The sequence below is a fragment of the Notolepis coatsorum genome (genome assembly GCF_963971535.1).
Source record: "Notolepis coatsorum genome assembly, chromosome: 14".
Lineage (NCBI taxonomy): Eukaryota > Metazoa > Chordata > Actinopteri > Aulopiformes > Paralepididae > Notolepis > Notolepis coatsorum.
The window spans coordinates 67,536-82,887 of NC_140178.1; the positions used below are offsets into that span (position 1 = coordinate 67,536).

General features: G+C 42.7%; 1 pseudogene across 1 annotated transcript in view; it reads right to left on the bottom strand.

Moving 5' to 3' along the window:
• LOC311239849 (man(5)GlcNAc(2)-PP-dolichol translocation protein RFT1-like) overlaps positions 1 to 14,668 on the bottom strand; it is a 44,989-nt pseudogene extending 30,321 nt beyond the window's left edge. The window contains exons 1-3 of the transcript in view: positions 14,606 to 14,668; positions 8,275 to 8,360; positions 2,863 to 3,016 (exon numbers count right to left, since the gene is read on the bottom strand). The product of the transcript in view is annotated as a man(5)GlcNAc(2)-PP-dolichol translocation protein RFT1-like (transcript). The remainder of the gene's footprint in view (positions 1 to 2,862; positions 3,017 to 8,274; positions 8,361 to 14,605) is intronic.
• Positions 14,669 to 15,352: the final 684 nt, after the last annotated feature.

A 15,352-nucleotide genomic window follows, 5' to 3' on the forward strand; every position in this document is an offset into this window, starting at 1 on the left:
TATCACTGTACATATTAATACTATATCTATATCTGTACATATCTCTTACCTACTCTTACTAGTTACACTGCTGGCCAGTATGACTTACTACCATAGTGTATTTATACCTGTATCACTGTATATTAGGGGTGTAACGGTACGTGTATTCGTCCCGCGAATTTACGGTACGGCCATCACGGTGCGGTACGCGCGCCATATGATGAATACGCCTCAACGCAAACACACCAGTCGCACATGTGAGAACAGCGCGTGGCACACCGTCACAGTCGGGGTAGAGAGAGAGAGAGAGAGAGAGAGAGAGAGAGAGAGAGAGAGAGAGAGAGAGAGAGAGAGAGAGAGAGAGAGAGAGAGAGAGAGAGAAGAGAGAGAGAGAGAGAGAGAGAGAGAGAGAGAGAGAGAGAGAGAGAGAGAGAGACACGGAGCACCCCACACACCGTGCGCGTGGGGAAACACACACGCAGTCGGGAGCGCGCGCAAAACGCTCCGCATCCCTCCCTCTCCGACTTCAGTTCAGAGCGGGCGAAAGGCACATTTACATTGGAACAGCTGCAGGGTCGTTTTCTTGTTCGCTCAATAACGTTAACCAAACGCAGACACACACACACGCGCCAACAAACACATCAACATTCTCCCCACAATCAAATAAAAAAAAATAAACATACTTTTCCGGACAGATCATCTGAGCTCCACTGTGTTTAAATCCAAATAATCCTCTGCCATTGTTGTAAGTAACATGTCATCTGTTCTCTAGTATTCAGTCTCGTCGTGAAGTTAATTCTCTCTGGAAGTGAAATTGAAACTTAAAGCCCAACCTCTAGGTTAAACCCTACTGATCAATTATGGGTAGTTTACATCATTGGTATATAATTTCATTATTTATTTTTTTCCATTTGACACCGGAAATGCCACTCTGAAAGAGTTAAAAAGGTCCACGCACGAATAACATGCACGCGCGAATCAAAAAAGCTTATCAAACGCCGACGTCACAACAGGTGTGGCTTGCATATTAATGAGCCGAATCTAATGTTGCTTTTCCACTAAAATAAAGTACTCAGTTTGTCTCCGTGTGGGGAGGCGGGGCTGCTGGTGATCAGCATGAGAGCTCCAGAAATGACACGTGAAAAACTGCAGACCACTGATTGGTCAGAAGAGAGACGCGTGACGTCACTGTTTGGAGAGTCTGAACGAAAACAGAACGCCGCCATCTTTAATGTCTCGCGTAGGATGTCTTTTGTATGTTTGCAGCAAGAAACAAGTGCAATAAAAAAGGATACAGTCACTGTGTATTCTGCCTCATTTATTGATGAAACAAAACCGACATCAACACAATTTGCCACCGAGCGGAGAGTTTAGTCTGACAAAAAGATAGCTGATTAGTTACGCTTGTTGTTGGGGGTTAGGGACGTAACGTTAGTTAGCCTAATGCTAACGTTAGCAGATAGACACGAGAGGCTATCTGTGTAGAATAGACACAATGAGGTAACGTTAGCGTTAGCATAATAGACACAACGAGAGTCTGGTTAATGTTGTTATTGATTGATTGAATGAAAACTGTGTTTTACTCTGGCTTGCCAAGCTCATCATAGCCCCTTTCGTGACTGATGCACCGAGTGAAGCTTGTGGACTCGACAACAGCAAGCCCGCAGCGCTAGTTAGCTCATAGCTATCGTGTAACACTAGCCTTTGCGGGCTCGGGCGCCCTGCGGCTGCCGCCGCCGTCGCGTCCATGGGCCCCCCGGCAGGGCACCCGTGGGGACGGGTCGGGGTGTACAGAGAGGAGAGAACCATTTTGGGTCGGCCGTTCATGCCGGCCAGCGAGCCGGATGTCGGGATATGTTGTTAGCACAATAGCTACCAAGCTAAGCTATGTTATCTACTAACGTTATAAACACAATATGTGTACAACGACGACACAATGATTTACATTATTACAAATATGGTAACGTGGTTGTGGCTTTTACAAATAGTGGTTAGCTTTAGAGATGGATGGATGGCTATAATCACGGAGCAATAGTGAGGTGAAACAGATACATTTCCATTCGGCTAGTAGTAGCAAGCATATATCTATGGTAGCAAGGCTCTCTGCCTGCCACTAGCTGTGTGACTCTCAGCGCCCCCTGGTGAGCCCCCTGGTGACCAATACCTGTTGTGACGACATTACACGTGCACGTTATAAACCATTGATTAAAATATGCATGTGCATGTTGATTGTGTTGGGCAGACAAAATGTTTTGATAAAAACGCTAAAACTGGGTCAATTTCAATACTTTTTTTTCCAATTCTTCATGAAAGTCACTGTTGGCCTAGTCCACATTGTTTATTGAACAAAAATACAACGTGGAGGTTGACCTTTAAGGATGCGCAAGGATAAGTTGTTAAAGGGGCAGTAGGCAAGTGGATGCCTGAACACAGAATGACACCAGTATCACTGACTACCACGGCAAGCCTATAGAAAATTATTCTATTTAATTATTATTATTATTATCATAAATATAATATATTAAAAAGAAATTATATAATTATTATAAATATTATTTGTCTGTTGTACCGAACTTGTACCGAACCGTGACCCCAATACCGAGGTACGTACCGAACCGTGGCTTCTGTGTACCGTTACACCCCTACTGTATATTAATACTACAACTCTGTACATATCTCTTACCTACTCTTACTAGTTACACTGCTGGCCAGTATGACTTACTACCATAGTGTCTTTATACCTGTATCACTGTACAAATTAATACTATATCTATATCTGTACATATCTCTTACCTACTCTCACTAGTTACGCTGCTGGCCAGGTTGACTTCCTACCACAGTCTTGGTGAATCCAACTCACGTCAGCCACAGTAGGTTGATGACTTGTCTCCAGTTGTGATCTGCTCCTCCACTCAGACAGGCCCTCCGCTCTGCTCCTCCACTCAGACAGGCCCTCCGCTCTGCTCCTCCACTCAGACAGGCCCTCCTGAAGGCCTCTCTGGACAAGAACACCAGTGTGGAATACAGTAACGTGAGCCTGCAACCAAACACACACACACACACACACACACACACACACACACACACACACGCACACACGCACACACACACACACACACACAGGCACACACACACATGCACACGTTGCAACAGTTCTATGTCTGGATAGTGTCTTTATACCTGTATCACTGTACATATTAATACTACAACTCTGTACGTACATCTGATTAGCACTATTACTCAGTAGTACTCATTTATATATTTTATACCCAGTTTAATCACCTGCACATTGTGTATTTCTGGACCATAATCCATTCTAATGTAATCTAATCTAATGTAATCTAATCTAATGTAATGTGCTGTATGATGACAATACATTTGAATCTAATGTAATGTGCTGTAATGTAATGTGCTGTAATGTAATGTAATGTAATGTGCTGTAATGTAATGTAATGTAATGTAATGTAATGTAATGTGTTGTAATGTAATGTAATGTGCTGTAATGTAATGTAATGTGCTGTAATGTAATGTAATGTGCTGTAATGTAATGTGTTGTAATGTAATGTAATGTGCTGTAATGTAATGTAATGTGCTGTAATGTAATGTAATGTAATGTGCTGTAATGTAATGTGTTGTAATGTAATGTAATGTAATGTGTTGTAATGTAATGTAATGTGCTGTAATGTAATGTGCTGTAATGTAATGTGCTGTAATGTAATGTGTTGTAATGTAATGTAATGTAATGTGCTGTAATGTAATGTAATGTGCTGTAATGTAATGTAATGTAATATAATGTGCTGTAATGTAATGTGCTGTAATGTAATGTAATGTGCTGTAATGTAATGTGCTGTAATGTAATGTAATGTGCTGTAATGTAATGTGCTGTAATGTAATGTAATGTGTTGTAATGTAATGTAATGTGCTGTAATGTAATGTAATGTGCTGTAATGTAATGTAATGTGCTGTAATGTAATGTGTTGTAATGTAATGTAATGTAATGTGCTGTAATGTAATGTAATGTGCTGTAATGTAATGTAATGTAATATAATGTGCTGTAATGTAATGTAATGTAATGTGCTGTAATGTAATGTAATGTAATGTGCTGTAATGTAATGTGCTGTATGTAATGTGCTGTAATGTAATGTAATGTGCTGTAATGTAATGTAATGTAATGTGCTGTAATGTAATGTAATATAATGTGCTGTAATGTAATGTAATGTGCTGTAATGTAATGTAATGTAATGTGCTGTAATGTAATGTAATGTGTTGTAATGTAATGTGTTGTAATGTAATGTAATGTAATGTGCTGTAATGTAATGTAATGTGTTGTAATGTAATGTAATGTGCTGTAATGTAATGTAATGTGCTGTAATGTAATGTAATGTGCTGTAATGTAATGTGTTGTAATGTAATGTAATGTAATGTGCTGTAATGTAATGTAATGTAATGTGCTGTAATGTAATGTTTTTTTATCAATTTTTTTTTATTATTACTTAACATGAAAACAAGACAACACAATACAATAACCATAATAACAATACACAGAACTTCACAGGAAGATAACAGAACAATAATAATAAAAGAAATAACAATTTATAAAAACAGAGTACAACATTTTTATTTAAAGGGGTACTATCTTACAATTGGCCTTTCCCAGTATTCAGTACCGTTTCCCGGCCGTGTGGCTCTATATCAATAACACTTATGTCTCTAATTCTCATATTGGCGCACTCTTCCAATTCCCCTCACATCCCTCACCCTCACCAACTGAGTCATCTCAAAACGTGCATATCAGTGATGTCAGAGATTTCCAGCTGCATAACAATGTGGCAATTGTCACCAGGCCACACAGTGGTTGGAGCCCAGCCTCAAAACGGCTTAAGATCCTGAGGTAGAAAAACGCTGCCCCTGAGTACCCGACCAGAAATACAAAACAATGAACCTTTCCGAAAAACAAAAACCTACAGAGTGTTCCATAGACTCACAGGAACCGTGCAAAAGTGCCCAAACAGTGAAGAAATAGCAAAATAGCAAAATAGCTCCCCCCCAATAAAATTCCCCCAGTTAAAGTTAAGAAGGACAAGACAAAAGACAAGACATTTCCTCCTCCCCCTCCCATGAGACCGCCGGACTCCCCCGAACAAGCACCTCAACCCCGCTCAGCCGCACACGGCGGTCCTGACCTTCTCAGCTGTTGCAAACCACAGGTCAATACCAGCCTGCCCCACCCCAATCACCCGCGCCGTGGATATCTCAAGATAAATCACATCCAACAGTGTTAGGGACTAGTTAATCACTGTGAGCTTCTCAGGCTCCTTCCACCTCAATGCTATTAGCTTCTTCGCTGCTGTGACGCCCGCTAGGACAACCCTTTTCAGTTGTACGGACGCGGGTAGTGTTGTTATATCGTTCAGGAGTAGCGTAACAGCTGTGAATGGGATAGTTAAGTCACACAGATCTGAAAGTTTGTCCGTTATTGACCTCCAGAAGCGGGCCACTGGTGGGCAATCCCAATTAGTGTTGTCACGATACTGGAATTTCGACTTCGATACGATACCTTGAAAAGTATCGATACTTCGATACCATTTCGATACCCAAAAAAAAATATATATATATATATATATATATATATATTTTTTTTTTAACAAATTTAGCTTTTGTTGCTGGTTGATTCTCCTCAGCTTCGAGTCTGGTACTATAAGAGAAGATAAATATAACACCTTTAAAACCCTTTGTTTATCTTTAGATCACACATTTAAAAATAACTGTTCATCTCACTTCAATCATTTTTATTGCAAATGCAGAACATGGTATTTTCTCAAGCAGACAGATGTAAACACTGTAATCTGTGTTGCATGTACCTCACAAACTGAACAGTTAGTAACAGTTTTTATTTAAAGATAACGAGAGCAAGCGAGAGAGAGAGAGAGAGAGAGAGAGAGAGAGAGAGAGAGAGAGAGAGAGAGAGGTATCGGTAGATAGAGAGAGAGAGAGGTAGCGGTAGATAGAGAGAGAGAGAGAGAGAGCGAGAGAGAGAGATAGCGGTAGATGGAGAGAGACAGAGAGAGAGAGAGAGGCTATGCTCGGAGCATTTTAGTAATGTTACATTTTCAACAAGATTGCTGCTATTTAAACACTTGGTGGAAACGGGGTAACGTTAACCTTATGTCGACTGTAGTATTGTATGACCTCGACATAACGTTTACACGTTAACGTTACTCCGTTTCCATGCAGTATTTATAACGGTGGCCAGCTAAGCTAAGGGAGCTAACTGCTAGCAGTAGCTAACGTTAGCTGGTAGCTGTAACGTTACAACGAATCAGCTGTTGATATTATGCGCCATCAGTAGACAACGTATCATGTATTAAACTAGAGTTAATGGTTTAATGCTTCAGTCACAGTGACGTTGAAAGAGCAGCTGTCACGAACCTCTTTAATTTCTTTATGGAGATCCGCGCTGGCACTGCTCTGTAACACCGCTTGCAAATAGCATTGGGGAAGCTTTAGCTTGTCCTTCGTTGTTTACTTCAAACCCGAAGTACCTCCAAACAGCACTTCTGCTGTTTTCTTTATCCACAAGCACAAGTTGCGGAGGCTCTGCATTTGCCATCATTTTCAGCTAAAAGCTCTTGTTTACAAATACAAACTGAAGACTGCTCTGTGAGGGGGAGGGCTGGACTCGGAGCAGGCGGAACAGCGCGTCAACAACTTGCTGTAGAACACTCGCCAGCTGGTACCGATACTGCAGAAAGTATCGGTATTTCGGGAAATGAGTATCGAAGCAGTTTTAAATATTCAGTATCGATATGTATCGATACTTCGATATTTTTGACAACACTAATCCCAATACATATGCATATAAGTGCCAGCGGCCCTTTGAGAGCACAAAGTGCACCGAGAGTCGGTTATCAGTCCCATAGCAAATAACTTCCTAGGTGTAAGATAGGTCCTATGAATATAATTAAAATTAATTTGCTGGTGATTGGGGTTGCGGGAAGACAATGCCACATTTGCCCAAACATCATCCCAGTCAAACTCGGGGTCCAACTCCGGGATATCCACACGCCAGATTGTATCCAATGACAAATTTTTATACGTGGATTGAATTAAGAGCGTATAAAAGTCTGAGACAAACCCTCTGGAGGTCGTCCTGTCCACTATGAGCCTGAGGAAGGGGTGTGGTTGCAAAGCTTGAGCCCACGGCACGCCATGCGCCCTCAGCGCTGACCTTAGTTGAAGGTAAAGAAAGAAAGACTCGCCGGGAAGATCATAAAATTCTCTTAAGTCCTGAAACGCCCGAAGGCCGTTCTTATCATAAATATCCTCCAGAGTATGAACTCCCCTCCTTTGCCATTGAGGAATACTAACCGGCTTGTGCCCAACAAGTAGTTGCTGATTATTAAAAATAGGAGAGTCCAGGTGCCATGGGCATTTAACCCCACACGACTTCTGTACATTACGCCACGTTTGGATCACGTGAGTTATGATCGGTCCATACCTCAGTCGGCATTTCGAAATAGGGACAGTGGAGTACACCACATCCTGCAATCTTAGCGATGAAACCGCCGCCGCTTCTAAGGAGCGCCAAGATACAGCCTCTACAGGGTCTAGCCAGCACATCAGAGGTCTCAGTGAGAAGGACCAGAAATAAAGCTTAAAATCAGGGATTGCGAGGCCCCCATCTTGTTTCCTACGTTGAGTAGTAGCTCTTTTGATTCTCGGGCGTTTGTTATTCCAGATAAACTTAGATACCATCGATTGTACCTTGCGCCAATGGTCTATTGGAGGGGGCAGGGGGAGCATTGAGCTAACAAAATGTATCCTAGGCAGGACGTTCATTTTGATTATGGAAGCCCGGGCTTGTAAAGAGTTAGGAAGGGACCACCTGTCTAGATCCTGGCGTATTTTATCATAAGTACCCGTGAAGTTGTACTTAGTAGTTTGACTCAGAGTGGGGAATATCTCTATGCCCAAGTATTTAAAATGTTCCACTATGGGGATATCAGCTGGTAGTCGCACCGCCTTGGCCAGCTCATTGAGAGGTAGGCAGGCTGATTTGTTCCAGTTAATCTTAAAGCCTGACAATTTACCAAAGTCGTCGATTATTCCCAATCATTTTGTGGCCGACCGGGAGGGGTCATCCATAAAAATCAGTAGGTCATCCGCACAGAGAGCAATTTTGTGTGGTGTATTATTGATCATTATGGGGACGATGTCCTCCGATTGCCTAATAAATTGGGCCAATGGTTCGAGGGAAAGCGCGAATAGTTAATGTAATGTAATGTAATGTATCACCTGACGTTGACGACCCCGATCAGCTCTTTGGACATGAACCGCAGAGTGAATGCGTTCAGCAAGAAGGTGAGCAGGCGGAACATGATCTGAGGGACCAATCATAATCACAACCACAATCATAATCATAATCACAACCATAATCACAACCACAATCACAACCACAATCACAATCACAATCACAATCACAACCACAACCATAATCACAACCACAATCACAACCACAATCACAATCACAACCACAATCACAATCACAACCACAATCACAACCAAATTTGGTTGTTTTCTGTGCGACATTAACACATTGACCGCCAGCAGCAGGGGGCACTGATCCCCCTTCATCGCCAGGTCTTTATTCAATGGATATAGTTTTAGACTGTGACATTTGCGAGTGCTTAAAATATATCTTATATTATATATTTTTTTGTATCCACTTTTTCTCCTCCTTTTTCTATTTTTCTCCCATCCCAAGCCGTGCCAATTCTCCCCTCCCCTGTCTTGAACGTTGCTCGCATATGCCCCCCACTAGCCAGTTGTAGGGAGGATAGATGTGCATGCAGCCAGTCGCATCTTTTCACCTGCCAGCGCGGACTCTCATTGGCGAGGAGTAACGTGTGGGAGGTGCACACTGCCCCCGCCATTTTCCTGTCTCTGCTGTGCAGGCGTCTCCCAACCGACCTGTAGGAGTCGCTGTCCACAACGCCAGATTACCACCCATCGACTTCCCTCCCACTAACTCTGCCAATTGAGATAGTATGACGGCCGGCCCAAGCCGGAGGCAATGCTGACACCCGGATTCGAGACCGGAGTCTCTCGCATTGGTGACGAGCGCAATCTTATATTATATCTATGAGTCTAATAACGCCGTCGGGTCTCAGTGAGTTGCTTCTAGTCAACATGCCCGAGACTCCATCATCATTTTGTGTGGTGTATTATTGATCATTATGGGGACGATGTCCTCCGATTGCCTAATAAATTGGGCCAATGGTTCGAGGGAAAGCGCGAATAGTTAATGTAATGTAATGTAATGTATCACCTGACATTGACGACCCCGATCAGCTCTTTGGACATGAACCGCAGAGTGAATGCGTTCAGCAAGAAGGTGAGCAGGCGGAACATGATCTGAGGGACCAATCATAATCACAACCACAATCATAATCATAATCACAACCATAATCACAACCACAATCACAACCACAATCACAATCACAACCACAACCACAACCATAATCACAACCACAATCACAACCACAATCACAATCACAACCACAATCACAATCACAACCACAATCACAACCACAATCATAATCACAATCACAATCACAATCACAATCACAATCATAATCATAACCACAATCACAATCACAATCACAATCATAATCACAACCACAATCACAATCACAATCATAATCATAACCACAATCACAACCACAATCACAATCATAATCACAATCACAATCATAATCACAATCACAATCACAATCACAACCACAACCACAATCATAATCACAATCATAATCACAATCACAATCCCAATCATAATCACAACCACAATCACAATCATAATCACAATCACAACCACAATCATAATCACAATCATAATCACAATCACAATCACAGTCACAACCACAATCACAATCATAATCACAATCACAACCACAACCACAATCATAATCACAATCATAATCACAACCACAATCATAATCACAATCACAACCATAATCACTATCACAATCACAATCACAACCACAATCACAACCACAATCATAATCATAATCACAATCACAACCACAATCATAATCACAATCATAATCACAATCACAATCACAACCATAATCACAATCACAATCACAACCACAATCATAATCACAACCACAATCACACTAGTAATCACAATCATAATCACAATCATAATCACAATCATAATCACAATCACAATCATAATCACAATCACAATCATAATCACCATCACAAAGGTCCTTATTGCCAAGTAGTTTTCACATACAAGGAATTTGATTTGGTTGTTTTCTGTGCGACATTAACACATTGACCGCCAGCAGCAGGGGGCGCTGATCCCCCTTCATCGCCAGGTCTTTATTCAATGGATATAGTTTTAGACTGTGACATTTGCGAGTGCTTAAAATATATCTTATATTATATATTTTTTTGTATCCACTTTTTCTCCTCCTTTTTCTATTTTTCTCCCATCCCAAGCCGTGCCAATTCTCCCCTCCCCTGTCTTGAATGTTGCTCGCATATGCCCCCCACTAGCCAGTTGTAGGGAGGATAGATGTGCATGCAGCCAGTCGCATCTTTTCACCTGCCAGCGCGGACTCTCATTGGCGAGGAGTAACGTGTGGGAGGTGCACACTGCCCCCGCCATTTTCCTGTCTCTGCTGTGCAGGCGTCTCCCAACCGACCTGTACGAGTCGCTGTCCACAACGCCAGATTACCACCCATCGACTTCCCTCCCACTAACTCTGCCAATTGAGATAGTATGACGGCCGGCCCAAGCCGGAGGCAATGCTGACACCCGGATTTGAGACCGGAGTCTCTCGCATTGGTGACGAGCGCAATCTTATATTATATCTATGAGTCTAATAACGCCGTCGGGTCTCAGTGAGTTGCTTCTAGTCAACATGCCCGAGACTCCATCATCTCCTGGTTCCCTGCTGCAGCGGCAAAAGATCTTGCCAAGCTGCAGCGGGTGATTCGCTCCGCGGAGAGGGTGATCGGCTGTCCCCTGCCCTCCCTCAGGTCCCTGCACGACTCCAGGGCGCTGAAGAGGGCGAGAAAGATCATGGCCGACCCATCCCACCCCGGTCACAGCCTCTTCACCCTGCTCCCCTCTGGGAGAAGGCTGAGGATCCCAAAGGCTGTGAAAGCTCGACACAGACTGAGCTTCTTCCCCTCAGCCGCCAGGCTGATCAATGCCTCAGGCCCCCCCCCCCCCCCCCCTCGGTACCCCCCCCCCCCTCTGCCCCCAAGTGACACTGGCTCAATGACATTGACTGCACTACACTAGTCCGTACTGGATCTCTGCACACTTCACTTTATATATATATATTAGTGCTGTCAAACGATTAAAATATTTAACTCGATTAATCGCAAATTAATCGCATTTTTTTTTTTACCTTAAACGGATCTTTTTCAAGTTCCAAGTTTTAATACTCTTATCAACATGCGAGTCAACAAATGCTTGCTTTGTGCAGCCATTTAACACAAAAGGATGACCCTCATGCATTGCAAATTTGCATCAAATTCAAAACAGAGTGATGCACAAAATAACTTAAAAGAAAATAATAATTTAAAACAATGAATAAAGTGTGCATGAAATAATAGGGGAAAGAAAACGTTAGGAACTTGTTACATTCACACACACAAGGGCTGATTAATCACACACCCCCCTCTCTCCCTCACACACACACTCTCCCAGCTCTTTTTCTCTTTTGCCCCTTCCTCATCTCTCTCACCCCCCTCTCTCTCTATATCTCACACACACACACACACACACACACACACACACACACACACACACACACACACACACACACACACACACACACACACACACACACACACACACACACACACACTTCAGAAACAAACATAGTATCAATGAGAGCATCAATAATACACCTGAGTGAAATCTAGTAAAAAAAAAAAAAAAAAAAAAAAAAAAATTTAGTTAATCTTGAGTTAAAAAAATTAGTGGCATTAATAGAATCGGGAGTTAACGCGATATTAACGCAATATATTTGACAGCCTTAATATATATATGTATTTTATTTATTGATTAATCCCCCACTGCACTGTTTTCGTTTCTTGTCTGTGTTGGTGTTTGTTTACTGTGAAAAAAGAAAGAATGCATACACTGTATTGCTGCAACAATTACCAATGTGTTTTACACAAATGGCTCAATAAAGGAATCTGAATCTGAATCTGAATCTGAAAGATTGTTTTTTCAACCGTACATTTCCGTTTATACCGTTTTGAATAGAGTATGGTTTGGGTGTTTTTCAGTAATTCCAGGAAAAAGGCGAGAAAAATGCATTTGACTGTAATCCAGTCATCAGTTCATCACGTTGTAATTTTTCGGCTGATTATCTAATCATCCTGAAATCAACGCTAGATTATCACTATTATGTCTCCTCGTCCATACATGAAATGACCGTCGTCGCGGGGCGCTCGCCCCCCCCCCTCCTCCTACCCAACGGTGAACAGCCATACACGGTCCACACAGATAGCTGTGATCGGGGTAGAAATAAATGTCAGATCAACGATCAAATTCATATATGATGTTCTTACCTTGTATCTGATGTAATGCAAAAGAGATAATCCAAATATCTGATCGCAATTCCAAATAATGCTTGTAGAGGTCCGTACCACACTACCGACCGTTTCACAATGACGGGCGGGCGGAGTTACTGTTCGATGCCACCGTTGTATAGAAGTGGCTCGCCTGAATATTTAAACCCTGCCCGTCCGGCTCAGATCACTTCCTAAAACACAACAGCCCATTTTCAATGAGATGCAATAGCTCCGCCTGGCAGTAGAGGGCGGTGTTGACCGTCTGCCAGCTCAGACAGGCTCTGAAGGGGATACCAGAGGCTGCAGCTATGAATTATGAATAGATATAGCGAATAAACGAAATAACAACCCCAAAACGAGTTAACTCGTTTCTGGCGCTCAATGCATGGCGGCCAATAACGAGTTAACTCGTTTATGGCGCAGAATGTGTTAACGGACAGATAATAAAATAAAAAGGTGGAATAAAATCAAATTAAATGGGATATAAACTAAATTAAATATAAGCACAATAGAATATAGTATAATTATAAGTAAAGAATTTAAATTTTAATTAAAATAGGTAATTTTCTTTATTTAAAAAAATTAACCCATGTTACTGACCAGACAGACACTCTATATCAGTGATGGCTGTTTACTGCAGAGTGGAGGGACTGAGAGACCCATGTTACTGACCAGACACTCTATATCAGTGATGGCTGTTTACTGCAGAGTGGAGGGACTGGGAGACCCATGTTACTGACCAGACACTATATCAGTGATGACTGTTTACTGCAGAGCAGGAAGGACTGGGAGACCCATGTTACTGACCAGACACTCTATATCAGTGATGGCTGTTTACTGCAGAGTGGAGGGACTGAGAGACCCATTTTACTGACCAGACACTCTATATCAGTGATGGCTGTTTACTGCAGAGTGGAGGGACTGGGAGACCCATGTTACTGACCAGACACTCTATATCAGTGATGGCTGTTTACTGCAGAGTGGAAGGACTGGGAGACCCATGTTACTGACCAGACACTCTATATCAGTGATGGCTGTTTACTGCAGAGTGGAGCGACTGGGAGACCCATGTTACTGACCAGACACTATATCAGTGATGGCTGTTTACTGCAGAGTGGAGGGACTGGGAGACCCATGTTACTGACCAGACACTCTATATCAGTAATGACTGTTTACTGCAGAGTGGAGGGACTGGGAGACCCATGTTACTGACCAGACACTCTATATCAGTGATGGCTGTTTACTGCAGAGTGGAGGGACTGAGAGACCCATGTTACTGACCAGACACTCTATATCAGTGATGGCTGTTTACTAGGGGTGTAACGGTACGCGAATACGTACTGTACCGCCTCAATGTGGTCCTCCGGTACAGTACGCGCTGTGCGCCGAAGATTGCAACGGTACGGAACCTTTTTTTGCTGAACTTAAATCCCCCCGGCCCTAATATAATGTGCACATCTAACCGGATGTTGTTTGTTCATCCCACGCAGCCACGCAGCTACACTGAACAATAGCATTAGCCTTAGTATGGCGGGTGCAATACTAACTGACCAGCCAGAGCTAGAAGATGACCCCACAACATTCAAGTCTCCCATTTGGGATAATTTCGGATTCCCAGTTAACAACAGTAATGGACAAAGACGGGTGGATCGCACAAAAGCTACGTGCCGGCTAGCCCCTTTCGTGACTGTGATGCACACTTGTGATGTCACACAAGGGGCTACGTGCCGGCATTGTTCAACTTTATTGCAAACTTTATCACGCATTTGAAACGGCATCACCCGAATGTGAATATCACTGGTACACGGAAGAAACAGACCCTAGTGCAAACCCAGCTCCCTGTGGCATTCAAGCAGCATCTCGCTATTAATTCAGACCGGGCCAAAGCAATAACAAACGCCATGGGTGTTTTTATAGCAGCAGATCTGCAATCATACTGCGTTGTCGAGAACACAGGGTTTAAGCACATGTTATTAATGTAGAGAATACCACGTACAGCACCTTTATTAGATGAATAATTTACCTGCAGCAGCACATTATAGGACGCCAGGGTGGACGCGCTCTGCAGCACGTCTTGGGAGCTCATGTTGATCCTGCAGAGAGAGCAGAGCAACGTGTCCAACAACAATGTGTTTAGCAGCTGTCCACCACGTGACTGAACTCAAACTGCAAAGAAACAGACTAAGAAATGATGTAAACTCCATGATCAAAACAGCAAAGAAAAAATTCATCAATGACAAAACCGAGGAAAACAAAAACAAACCGCGTGAACTTTGGAAATTACTCAATAACCAACTAGGCTGCAGTAAAAAACTTAAAACCAGATTCTCAAACATAAACATAAAGACGGACAACACGCTCATCACAGAAAAGCTGGATGTAGCCAATTACTTAAATAGTTTCTTCACAAACATAGCCACAACACTGGTAAACAAACTACCCTCCCACTCAGGGCATTATGGGGTAGAACACATAGTAGCTTACTACAAAAACTGAGCGCCCTCCAACCTAACAAGGCCACTGGCCATGACAACATCCCCTCCAAATCCTCAGAGACTCAGCAGCCGCCATCACCCAGTCATCACACACATAATAAACCTCTCTATAAAACAGGACACGTCCCCAAGGACTTCAAATTGCGAGAGTGACCCCTCTGCACAAAAAAGGCAGTAAATTAGACCCAGGCAACTACCGCCACTGTTTCTATCCTTACCTCCATCTCGAAAGTCATGGAAAAAATAGTATACGAACAGGTCGAAAATACCTTGCG